The sequence below is a fragment of the Jaculus jaculus genome, chromosome 6 (assembly GCF_020740685.1).
Source record: "Jaculus jaculus isolate mJacJac1 chromosome 6, mJacJac1.mat.Y.cur, whole genome shotgun sequence".
Lineage (NCBI taxonomy): Eukaryota > Metazoa > Chordata > Mammalia > Rodentia > Dipodidae > Jaculus > Jaculus jaculus.
The window spans coordinates 61,484,641-61,497,799 of record NC_059107.1 but is presented as its reverse complement, the minus strand read 5'-3'; the positions used below and the strand labels follow the sequence as shown (position 1 = coordinate 61,497,799).

Genomic DNA, 13,159 nt, shown 5'->3' with positions numbered 1-13,159 from the left:
TTTGATTTTTCAATAACCCATTCATCATCATTCAGTAGTATATTATTTAATTTGCATGAATTTGTGTATGTTCTATAGTTTTTTCTTGCTGCTGATTTATAGTTTAATTGTGATTAGATAGAATACAAAAAATTTTTATCAATTTTCCAATATTTAAGATTTGTTTTGTAGCTAGGCATGGTGGGACACATCTTGAATCCTAGCACTTGGGAGGCAGAGGTAGGAGGATCGCCATGAGTTCAAGGCCGCCCTGAGACTACATAGTGAATTTCAGGTCAGCCTGAGCTAGAGTGAGTGTGAGAACCTACCTCAAAAACCCAAAAAAATTTTTTTTTGTTTTCTGTCCTATTGTATGGTTTATTTTTGAGAATATCCCATGTGCTGTTGCAAAGAATGTATATACCACATCATTTGGGTGGAATGTTCTGTATATGTCTGTTAAGTCCATTTGTTCTATGATGTCATTTATTCCAGATGCTTCTCTGCTAATTTTTACCAGAATGACCTATCAAATGGTGAAAGCAGAGTACGGAAGTAACCTGCTACAATTGTACTTGGGGTTATTTGGGACTTTACATCTAGTAGCATTTGTTTAATGTAATTGGGTACACCCATATTTGGTGCAACTGTGTTTAGAATTGTAATGTCCTCTTGTTGGATTGCTCCCTTAATCAGTATAAAGTGACCTTATTTATCTCTTTTAACTAATGCTGGCTTGAAATCTAACAGTTTGTTTTGTAGGCCCATTTGCTTGAAATGCCATTTTTCATCTTTTAAGGTAATAAGTGTTTTATATGGAGAGGTGATTTTCCTGGGAAGAAATCACAGAAGGATCCTATCTTTTATTTTTTAATTATTTTTGTTTTTATTTACGTAAGAGAGAGAGAGAGAGAGAGAGAGAGAGAGAGAGAATGGGCACACTGGGTCCTCTGCCTACTGCAAATGAACTCCAGACATAAGCAACACCTTGTGCATATGGCTTATGTGGGTCCTGGGAAATCAAACCTAGGTCCTTTGGCTTTGCAGGCAAGTGCCTTTACTACTAAGCCATCTCTCCAGCCCAATACTATATTATATTTCAGTCTGCAAGTCTGTGTCCTTCAGTTAGGGCATTGAGGTCATTGATAATGAGTTATTATTTATTTTTTTATTTTATTATTCCTGCCATTGTTGATTTTCTAATTTGCAGTTTTTAAAATAATTTTTGCTTATTTTTATTAATTTATTTGAGAACAACATTCAGAGAAAGAGGCAGACAGAGAGAGAATGGGTGCACCAGGGCCTTCATCTCCACTGGGTCTCCACTGCAATCCATGGTTCATCGTCATGGCCCCATGGGGTCTCTATGCAGGCAACCAGCAAACCCGCTTCACACTGCCCATGGCCATTTCCAAAACACAAGACCGTGTTGCAAACTCAATGACTCTCTTTACAGCATTTCTTATACTCCACAATACCAGGTAGGGTGCCAATTTGTTAATCCAGGGGGGAATAAAGCAGACTTTGAAGAACAGGATACTCCTTAAGCACCCAGACCCCTTCAAAAGAGTTGACATTCTTCTTGTTGCCCCAGCGCAGGTCAGCTAGCCCAGTCTCAAAAGTTGTAATCTCTCAGTTGCAGCTGAATGGGCAACAGTTCACCCAAAGATTTTTCTTTCTGTGCCATATCCCTCTGCTCACACCGGTTCATTTCTACGCAAAGCAACCCTGCACAACTTCTCAGGACATGGGCACAAGAGCAAGCTTCTCACACAAACTGCTAGCCCAGTCCAAGCACAGCTCTTTCTCACCCTCATGAGCCAAACCTCACAGTCCATAGTTCTTATTGCATTCAGGTCTTGCAGCTCAGACCAGAACAGTCCATCAAGCTGTACTTACAGCACTGCAAGGCATCTCTTAGGCCAAGGTTTCAACTCCTCCCACATTCCTCTTGAAAATCAGCTCCAAAAGGCCAAAGCCACATAGTCAGGTGTCTAGCAGCAATCCCACTCCTTGGTACCACTTTACTGTTGCAGTCTGGTTCGCTGCTGGTAGAAATCACCCAACCAAGAGCAGCTTCTGGGAAAAAGAGATTTATTTTGGCTTACAGGCTCAAGGGGAAGCTCCACGATGGCAGGGGACAACGATGGCATGAGCAGAGGGTGGACATCACCCCCTGGCCAACAGAAGGTGGACTACAGCAACAGGAGGGTGTGCCAAACACTGGTAAGGGGAAACTGGCTTTAATACCCATAAGCCCGCCCCCAACAATACACTCCCTCCAGGAGGCATTAATTCCCAAATATGCATCAGCTGGGAACCTAGCATTCAGAACACCTACGTTTATGGGGGACACCTGAATCAAACCACCACACCCTCTCTCTCCCTCTATCTGTCTTTCTCTCTGTGTCTGTCGCTCTCAAATAAATAAATAAAGAAATAAGTAAATAAATAAATATTTTAAAAAAGAAAGTCAGGGTTAGGTTGAGACAGAAAAAGCCTGGGGGGCTTCCATTCTAACCTGGAGAAAGAACTCATCCATTTGTGGGGGCCATAATGGCAATCAATTTTACCTAGAAACCCCTCAAGAGCCATAGTAACTTTGTTATTATTTCCTGAAGCCAGGTGAAATCAGTTATCTTAAAGGGAGTGACAATAAGGTGAGGTTCTGTGCCAAACAACCGGACAGAGGTGTCTCTGCCCTTGATAATGCAATGAGCAACCTGGTTGGTTATAGAATAAACTCTGGGAATCCCACCAATTGAGAGGTGGATGAGTTGGATGGGCTCACCTTCCTGGGCCAACAGTGCAGTGCATAATGTTTCCCCAGAGAAAATGTAGAGGAAGATGGGCAAATTAGGATTGAACCTCTTTAAAGTCACAGTATTTATAGTCTGTTGTACCTTATGAAAAATTTGTTGATGGCAATGGGACAAAATTACCTGAGAGGAGAAGTTAAGATCATTTAGGAGGTCAAACAAAGGGGACAGCTCTTTAGTAGTCATGGGTATCCAAGGCCTCATCCAGTTAATTTCTCCCAAGAGCTTCTGGAGTTGAGACAAGGTGTAAGAATCCTGAATATAAAGTTGTGGTTTAACAGGTGAAACTGTATCAAGGGTAAGGGTTGAGCCCAAGATCTTAAAGGAAGCATGGTTTGAACTTTTTTAGGAGCTATTTTAAAGCTGTGAGTATGAAGGATAGTTAGACATTGGTGGGTAAGGTCTTGGAGTGTGGAGGAATCTAGGCACCCAAGAATAATATTATCCATGTAGATATAAAACAGGTTATTGGGGCTGGAGAGATGGCTTAGCGGTTAAGCGCTTGCCTGTGAAGCCTAAAGACCCGGTTCCTGGCTCGGTTCCCCAGGTCCCACGTTAGCCAGATGCACAAGGGGGCGCATGCGTCTGGAGTTCGTTTGCAGAGGCTGGAAGCCCTAGCGTGCCCATTCTCTCTCTCCCTCTGTCTTTCTCTCTATGTCTGTCACTCTCAAATAAATAAATAAATAAGTTTTTAAAAAATTTTAAAAAGAAACAGGGTATTGGGGAGATTGATAAGAGAAGAGAAAATGGATGACAGGTAATATTGACAAATGGGTGGGCTATTAGCCATGCCCTGAGGTAAGACAGTCCATTCAAATCTCCTATCTGGGCCACAAAAATTAACAGCAGGTATAGAGATTGTAAATTTTTTCATGTCTCCTGGATGGAGAGGGATAGAGAAGAAGCAATCTTTAATGTCAATGATAGTAATTTGGTATATATTGGGAATAGCTGGGATCCATGGGAGTCCCCTCTGGAGGTTCCGAAGGGGATCATGTGTTCATTGATCTTCCTTAAATCATGTAAAAATCTCCAGGCCCCATTAGGCTTTTTTATGACAAAGACAGGAGAGTTCCAGGGACTAGTGGAGGGACGGATATGTCCAGCCTCCAACTGTTGATCAATAAGTATGTGGAGTTGGTGTAACTTAGAAGGGAGAGGCCACTGCTCAACCCATATAGGATCCCCCAGTCTCCACTGGATTTTAAACGGGGGGTGGGGGGCTGGTCAGTGGCCTTTAGAATTGGGGTGTTCATTGGAGTAATTGGGATGACATTCCCTCCCTTCCTCAAACTGTTGTTGATATTTTTTTTTATTTAACAAATTATAAAAGGCCTTATGGTCAGTAGTGATGAAAGCCTCAGCATCTCCAAGGATGTCTTGTCCTAGTAAGTTAGCAGTGAGCCCAGTCACCACGAGAGGGCGGACTTTTCCCTTGTCTCCACCTGGGTCAGTCCAAGGGAGCCACGTGGCAGTCTCCCAGGAGGTGGATTGCCTGCCAACTCCCAGTAGGGGAGGGCTGGGCACAAGCTGCCAGGAGGGGGGTGGGCACTTCCTCCTTTCTCAGGACCATTCGGTCCGCTCCAGTGTCAATGAGAAGTTTGAATTTTTTTTTATTTAAAAAAAAAATTTTTTGTTTATTTTTATTTATTTATTTGACAGTGACAGACAGAGAGAGAAAGAGGCAGAGAGAGAGAGAGAGAGAGAGAGAGAATGGGCACGCCAGGGCTTCCAGCCACTGCAAATGAACTCCAGACATGTGCGCCCCCTTGTGTATCTGGCTAATGTGGGTCCTGGGGAACTGAGCCTCGAACCGGGGTCCTTAGGCTTCACAGGCAAGCGCTTAACCACTAAGCCATCTTTCCAGCCCAAGTTTGAATTTTTTATTGCCAATATTTAAAATAATTTTGGGTCTAAGGCTGGGGACCAGGGGGACGGTCCAATGGGCTTTGATAGATTCTGTCCCCTTATTTAATGGGGCTGTGGGGAGCCCCAGGAGAAGTTTAAAGGCTTTTCCTGTATGTTAAACTTTGATTGGCAGTCCCTAGTCCAATGAAACCCCTTATTGCATTTAGGGCAGCGGGTGCGAGGGGCGTTTGTCATCCCCCCAGAGGGTAGGGGAGGCTTTGTCTTGTTGGGGCACTCCTTTTTAAAGTGGCCCACGTGCCCACACCCGAAACATGTTGAGTTTTTAGGATTTAACTGTAATGCGCAGGTCGTATCAGCTAAATCTCTGTTTATTTTCTTGAAGGGTGGCAGCCATGGCCCTAGCCTGATGGGAGATAGTGCCAACATCCTTGGTGGCTACAATCCATCTACTCATGGAGTTGTCCTTGAGACCCGCACAGGTGAGGCAGTGATCGGCCGTCATCCCTCCCCAGACCAACATTTTAGTAAATTGATCTCGTAATGCCCCTGGGGGAAATTTTCTTTGGAGACTTTTTTCCACCCTATCCATAAATGTAGCCAAGTCCTCAGATGATTTTTGAGTAATACTCATAAGGGGGGTTTCAGAGGGTCCCTCATCAAGCTTTTTCCATGCTGCCAAGCCCAGTGCCCTGACTTGGTCCCTATATGGGTCAGGTATAGCCAGCCACCCGTTGAGTGCCTGTAGCATATTGATTAGAGATACCAGAGAGCATCCCAAAAGTTATTGGCACAGGGGGCTGTTGATTTTGGTTTTGCTTTGCCTGTGCATGGCACTCATCTCTAAAATAGGCACACCACTTAAGGTACAGGGGACCCAACAAGACAGCTTTGACTAGATTTTTCCAGTCTTGGGTTGTACAAGGTTGATGGGCAAGTCCCTATAATAGGGTCTCAGCCCAAGGAGAGTTGGGTCCATCCTCCGAGACTGCCTTTTTAAGCTCTTTAAGGTCCTGAGCTTCCCACAGATACCAAGCAGCAGGGCGATTGCCCCCAGGATTTAGATTGACGGGAAATAAAAAAGTAGCTTTATTTTCTGGTGGCTTAGCAGCCAAATATGAAGGAGGGGTCAAGGGTGTCCAGAAAGGGTTAGTCGATGGAGGAAGTGGAGGAGGTCCCCCAGAAGGCCAGGGAGCACTCTCAAAGGGATCAAGTGAGGAGTATAAAGATGTATCCTCTTTCGGGGTTTTTATAGCTGTAGCTCCAGGAGTAGCAGCCAGATCAGGCTGTATATTATCTTTTCCTTCTGTCTTTCATTTATGTTTGGTTAAACTTGGAGGGAAGTAGTCCTTGAGGGCCAAGATTGAGGACCCCTGAGGGGAGTATTTGACCCTTCTCCACATGTTCCCAACAAACAAGGGCCTCTACCCTATCCCAAGTGTCCCAATCAAAGAGATTTCCTTCTGGAAGCCATGGTGCCAGCTTGAAAAAGCAATCCCAGGTCTGTCGAGCCTGATTATCAGTCAAATTAAGCCCTCTACTCTTTAGGAGTGCCCTGAGAGATTCTAAGGCAGGATTGGATTTAGAGGTAGACTGTCCCTTATTATAAAGTTGAGAGAGAAATGTCCATAAAACTAGGGCAACAGCAACCCACATACACACGAGTATAACACAACCGCAAGGATACAAAAGATAGGTAAACATGTTGGACAAAAGCCGCAGATGCAGCTTGTCTGCGCAATGAAAGTGAAAGGAAAGAGAAAGAGAATGAAGAGATGTCAACAAGTAAGTACAGGTTGTAGAAGCAAAGTTTAGTGCAGTAAATATGAAGACTGCCTCATAACTTATGAGGGTACGCTCACCCGCACACACCGATTACCTCCTCAATGACTGCCTCTCACGGGGTGCACTTGTCTGTTGGGTCCCAGAGCCCCACGTTGGGAGCCAGATGTTGGGCTCTGGCCACCGGAGAAAAACCACACTGAGTCAGGAGTCCTTTCCAAGCAGGAACTCACTTTATTGTTACAGGTGGGTATTTATATAATGTTGAGAACGAAGGCGGAGACTTTAGGGTGGGGTGAGATGTAAGGGCCAATAGCATACCGCAACCTTTGAGATGATTGGTTCTAAGCACGCATGATCGGGGGACTCTAACTTCCTGTGTGGAAGTGGCAGGCCAGAGGCCATTTGGCCCCTGCTGAGTCATAGCTGGGCAGAGGCAGTTAGGCTCAGGAAGTTCCACTAGGCTTCACATCCTGGCCTCTCAAGGCCCAATACTTCAGATTTTTAAATTTCACCCTTCTGGCTGACAGAGTAGCTAGGAAAAACTTTTATCACGGGCTATCAGTGCACTCTATGGTAGCTCTTTTATAGTTCTGGTATATCTAAAACATCTTTGGGTTTTGATGTAAGCCATAGTCTTTTTTTTTTTTTTTTTTTAGATTCACTAAATTTATTTTAAAAATCATAAAACATTTCTTACAAAAGAGCATTACATTCTGCACACTGCTCTGAACAAATGCCAGGGACATGTGGACTATTAATTTCCTCCCTGTCCCCTCCACCCAAATGTTTACAGTGACCACAAAGCAAGGTGTTCACAATAATTACACGGGGGGAATTTTTTTAAAACCACCAACAATGAACAAAAAATAAAGTTCACTCACTCTGCTGCTGTTTCAAAATTTCAATGTTAGTTTTTTGCATGCCCTCCCCCCAACCCTGTTTGTAAGGAACTAAAACATTACATCTGGTGAACAGCAAAGATTTCACTACACCTCAAATGCAGAACACCTATGAAGCAGAGGAATGTTGGCTTTTTAAACAGAAGCAGATAAAAAAAAAAAAAAAAAAAAAAACAGATGCAGGACTCCTTCAGTTCTTCACTAGTCTTAGAAAAACTTTCCAGAATACTGCTTCACACTGTTCTGCAGCAAATACTGTGCATTCTGTATCTGGTCCAGTGTTCTTGTAATAGTAATGATCCGATCTTTGGATCCTTCTAAAGGTTCATCAATTTTGATGGAAGCTCCAGACTCATGGCGAATTTGCTTAATATGCTGACCGCCCTTGCCAATAATAGATCCAGCCAAATCTTTGGGAATAGTTACTTGTGTAGTAATAATAGGTCCGCCAAGATCACTGTAAGAGCCTCGTCCCCCTGCATAGGAATAATCATATCCTGAGCCACCCTGTGGTTCATAAGCCATTTGCCATTCTGATGGGCTCCATGTACAAAAGCTGCAGATGCAGAGTCCCAAGTTTCATCAGCACTGAAACCAACCATGCCATCATAGCGGTCTCCAGGTCTCCCTCTTCTGTCATAGGTCATTAGATCTCCTCCTCTGGGTGTTGGTGGTGGTGGAAGAGGAAGATTCCAAGCTCTGCTACCACCCCGGCCAGGAGGAGGAGGTCCTCAACGAGGGCGCTCATGTCATCGTAATCTCATCTAGAGGGAGGCATGGGACGTCCACCCTGACCAGGAGGCACTCTGTCAAAACCACCTCTTCCCCGCATGGGAAATCCCACAGGATGACCATGGCGGTCATCAAACATTGTAAAACCACCATAATCGTAGGTTTCGTCGTAGAAGTTAGGATCATAAGGGTGTGCACGACCTTTGATGAGAGACTCAGATATAAGATCAAGGATGATCTTTATGCACTCCACAACCCTGTCCTCCAATAAGAACAACTCTGTCGATGGAATGAGGGCAGCAGTCTTGAAAAAGTTTGATTGTTGTCTGAATGTTCTCTCAAAGTTCTTTGATTTTAGCACCTTTAACTCCAATAATTCCTCCTGCCAGACTCTGATGAATTAGCAGTCTCAATTCACAGTCAAAGTCACTTCCTTTATAGTGTTGGTAATTTAAGCATTCCACAGCATCAGATTCGAGCGGAAGCTGGCTGGTTGCAGTGGGTGATGGCAATTGCAGGCCCTCTTCCAAGGTAGGGATGATTTTCTTCAGAATTTCTCCAATTGTTTCAATGTCAGTACTGATGCTCAATATGCGCTCGGGGCCACTGCTGTCTGGGACTGAAACACTGGCATTGTAGACTGTATGAAGCGCCTTAATATTCTTGCCTCCTTTTCCAATCACTGCCCCAGCATTCTTGCTCTGAAGCAGAATGCACAATTCAACCATCTCATCTGTGTTTCTAGATCTTTTAAATGCTTGTTCCTCTTCCATATCCTCCGCAGGGCGTTTACCAAATTCACCATCGGTTTCAGTGTTGGGGAAGGTTTCCTCTGGTTGTTCAGTTTCCATTTTCTTATATTAAAGACAGTTATCTAGAGGCGGCAAACAAGTGGGAACAGGTAAGACGTCGACGTCGGTGCAGCGGAGAAACAGAGGGTAATGGTGTCTCCATAGTCTATTTTTTTAAAAATAATTTATTTATTTATTTATTTGAGAGTGACAGACACAGAGAGAAAGACAGATAGAGGGAGAGAGAGAGAATGGGCGCGCCAGGGCTTCCAGCCTCTGCAAATGAACTCCAGACGCGTGCGCCCCCTTGTGCATCTGGCTAACGTGGGACCTGGGGAACCAAGCCAGGAACCGGGGTCTTTAGGCTTCACAGGCAAGCGCTTAACCGCTAAGCCATCTCTCCAGCCCCATAGTCTATTTTTTAAAGGCTTTTCAGCCTATCATAATGCCCTGCCTCGTGTTACATCTCAGCAATGGCTTCTGGAACCGTGTGTAATTTATGGCCACTCCATGCATTTTTTTGTTCTTGAAATTAATACCAGAAGTGGAGGACACAGCCATATTTTTAATTTAGGGACAAAATAAGTCATGACCTTGAAGAGCAGATTTTTTTTCAGTCAACTCTTTCCAAAAGAATTTGTATTTTTATCATAGTCTTTTCTTAGGCATTCTCTTTATTGTTTTAATGCAAAGCAGTTGTGTCATCTTTCTTTTTTTAAAAAATTTTTATTAGCATTTTCCATGATTATAAAAAAAATCCCATGGTAATTCCTTCCCTTGCCCCCCACACTTTCCCCTTTGAAATTCCATTCTCCATCATATTCCCCATCACATATATCCCCATCACAACCATTGTACTTACGTATATACAATATCAACCTATTAAGTACCTTCCTCCCTTCCTTTCTCTTCCCTTTATGTCTCCTTTCATCTTTCTTAAAATTGCTAATGTGTTAACAATAGCAGCTTTGGTAACCAAAAGACAGTCTCAGTGTTCTGCAATTTTAACTTGAGGTTTTTTTATCTTAAAATCTTAAATCTCTTAGTTCAATATCTGTAACCAAGAATATTAGTTCCTTACAAATTTAATCTTGGTCAAACTCTCTGGTCCTGGGCAGTAGAATACAGCCAGCCTTTATGTCAGTAGCCCAGTTTTAACAAAGTCCCTTGGCATCTTTTCTTTAATTTAGAAAGTTCATAAGCCAAGCCTCCAAGTTTACTTTTTTCTGTACTTAGTATTTTTATTTGTTTATTTATTTGACAGAGGAAGAGGGAGGAGAGAGGGAGAGAATGGGCATGCCAGGGCCTCCAGCTACTGCAAATGAACTCCAGATGCATGCACCCCCTTGTGCACCTGGATAACATGGGTCCTGGGAAATTGAACCTGGGTCCTTTGGCTTTGCAGGCAAATACCTTTACTGTTAAGCCATCCTTCCAGCCCTGTACTTAGTATTTTTAAACAATTCCTTTTTTAAAAAAATTAGAAAAATTGAGAAAAAATAAAATAAGATTTTTTAAAAATTAGTGTTTATTTATTAGAGAGAGAGAAATAGACAGAGATAATGGGTGTGCCAGAACTTCCAGCCACTGCAGACAAACTCTAGATGCACATGCCACCCTGTACATCTGGCTTACATGGGTCCTGGGGAATTGAACCTGGGTCCTTTGGCTTTACAGACAAGCATCTTAACCACTAAGCCATCCCTCCAGTCCCATACTTAGTATTTTTAAACTCTCATCTGAATACTCCATAAAACTTGGCTTAGCATTCCAGAAGGCATCTTTAGTTACAAGCACCAAGTCCATGTCCATTTGTCTAAAACAAATGTTACAAAGGACCAAAATTCACATGGTCAAATTTATCACACCCATTCCTGGTATCACTTTGAGTAGCAGACAACTTCAGGTTCACTGACATGAACTTCCAGACCAGCCACAGTTATGGAGGAAGGGATTTATTAAAGCTTCCAGATCCACCGGGAGTTCCATAATGGCAGAAGAAGCTGCCCTGCTTTACAGGTCCAAGCAGAGAGAGCGCAAGAGAGAAGCCAAAAGCTATACAGCACACTTCAGGAACTCCAGGTGGAAGTAGGTACTTTGCATATCTTTAGATTGGAATTTTAAACCCACCACCACACCTTAAGATCCACCCAGTGACACCTCCTCCACACCTTCTCCAGCCATGTGGCTATAGATCCAAACTACAAGCTAATAAAACACTGAATACATTGGGGGCCATTTATTCAAACTACTACAAGTAGTCTGGGTTGGCAGTTGTTGTCTTTCAGAAGGCTGAACACATCATTCCAATCTATTCTGACTTTTAAAGTTTGCTGAGTAAACTCTTGTTACCCTAGTGGACTTGCCTTTATAGGTTACTTCATTCTTACTGTTTTCAATATATGTTTGTTTGTTTGTTTTTTTCCTAATGCTTTTAATATATTTATTGGTCTGTGTGTTTAGTAGTTTAATTATAATATGGTGCTGGGGCTGGAGAGATGGCTTAGCAGTTAAGGTGCTTACCTGTGAAGCCTAAAGACCCAGGTTCAATTCCCCAAAACCCATGTAAGCCAGATGCACAGGATGGCTCATGTGTCGGGTGTTCATTTGCAGTGGCAAGTGGTCCTTGTGTACCCATTCTCACTCTCTCTAATAAATAAAAAATAAAATAAAATAGTAATAATAATATGGTGCTGGATTCTGTGGGGAGAGGAGTGGCTCAAATCCCTTGGTGTTGATGAGGATTTTGGGGTCCAGGGAAGATCCCTGAATCATAACTTTTGGGTCCTTATCCTATTAGCAAATAATGGGTAACATGGACCCTGAGAAGGGTAGAGTATAAATTATTAAGCTTATTTTGGAGAAATCATGAATTATGAGATCTACTGTAGGGGAATTAAGATCCAGAGAGAAGGCTACCTGAAAGATTCAAGCCACAGAATTCTTCACCTTACTCAGCTAGAAAGAAGAGGAAAGACAGAGAGAGTCTCCATTACAGAGAAGTCTTGGTTGGGGGTAAAATGGTTCTGGAGAAGTCACATACACCTACATGTGGAAGACAAAGCATAAGAACCAAAAGATCCCCTTCAAATAAAATAAAAATAGAGGATTAAGAAATAATGAAGGACTCAGAGATCAAAGAGAAATCGTACATATAATCTAAGTGAGAAAGCACCCCAAAACAAGATACAAGGAGAAAGCAAGAAAGAAAATACCCTGGCCAAGAGAAGTGTTCTCTTCCCAGCTGAAATGGGAAAGAGAGAGAGAGATTTACACACATGTAGAGGTGAGGTACAGGAGAAAGAGTTGGTTCATGTGGGTAACCTCCTTTATAAGGATCAAACATCCAAGTAGGGTGAGACTTGTTCTCAGACTTAGGTGCCTAAAGAGGGACTTGATTGGTTCATGGGCTCAAGGGGCTGACCCAGGTAGGGGCAATATATGATTGGTTTGTGGGTGCGGGGTCCAACTCAGAGAGGATGAGCTGTGGAAGAAACAGGAAATTCCTTCTGGGGAGTGTTGCTGGCAGCCATATTGAAAGAGAGAGGATCAAATGCAAGTTCAGTTTTGCCCAGCTGAACAGAATCATATCTCCTTGTTCCCTCTGGGCTTCTATCCCTAACTGCCTGTAAAAAGCTATCTTAGGCCTGGAGAGATGGTCCAGCTGTTAAGATGCTTGCCTATAAAGCCTAAAGACCAGGTTTGGAGGCATAAAGGGAAGAGAAAGGAAGGGAGGAGGATACTTAATAGGTTGATATTGTATATATGTAAGTACAATGATTGTAATGTGAGGTAATATGATAGAGAATGGAATTTCAAAGGGGAAAGTGTGGGGGTGGGGGGGGGAAGGAATTACCATGGGATAATTTTTTATAACCATGGAAAATGTTAATAAAAATTTAAAAATTAAAAAATAAAAAAAAATTTTTAAAAAGACCAGGTTTGATTCCCCAGTACCCACATAAAAGCCAGAGGCACAAAGTGGTGCATGCATCCAGAGTTGGCAGGAGGCCCTGGTGTGCCCATTGCCCCCCACCCTCTTTTCCGTTCCTCCTTGGGTATCTTGAGGTCTCCAGTGGTGCTCCAGGTGCTGCAGTATAGTGGGAGAGAGTTGTGGGAAGTTGCCAGAAGTTGTTCTAGAGCTGCTCAGCTGGTCCTTGTATTCTCTTTTAGAACCAGAATGTCTCCATTTTACAATTATAAGTCTCTATTTCTCAGAAGTTATCCAGGCCACCTATCTGAATTACAAATGAATTTTCCCTGAAACAGCCCAAATCACCTATTATTT

General features: G+C 43.0%; 1 pseudogene; it reads right to left on the bottom strand.

The window, feature by feature from the left end:
* Window positions 1-7,301: 7,301 nt before the first annotated feature.
* On the bottom strand, window positions 7,302-8,993 carry LOC101605656 (annotated as a pseudogene).
* Between the last annotated feature and the right edge of the window lie 4,166 nt (window positions 8,994-13,159).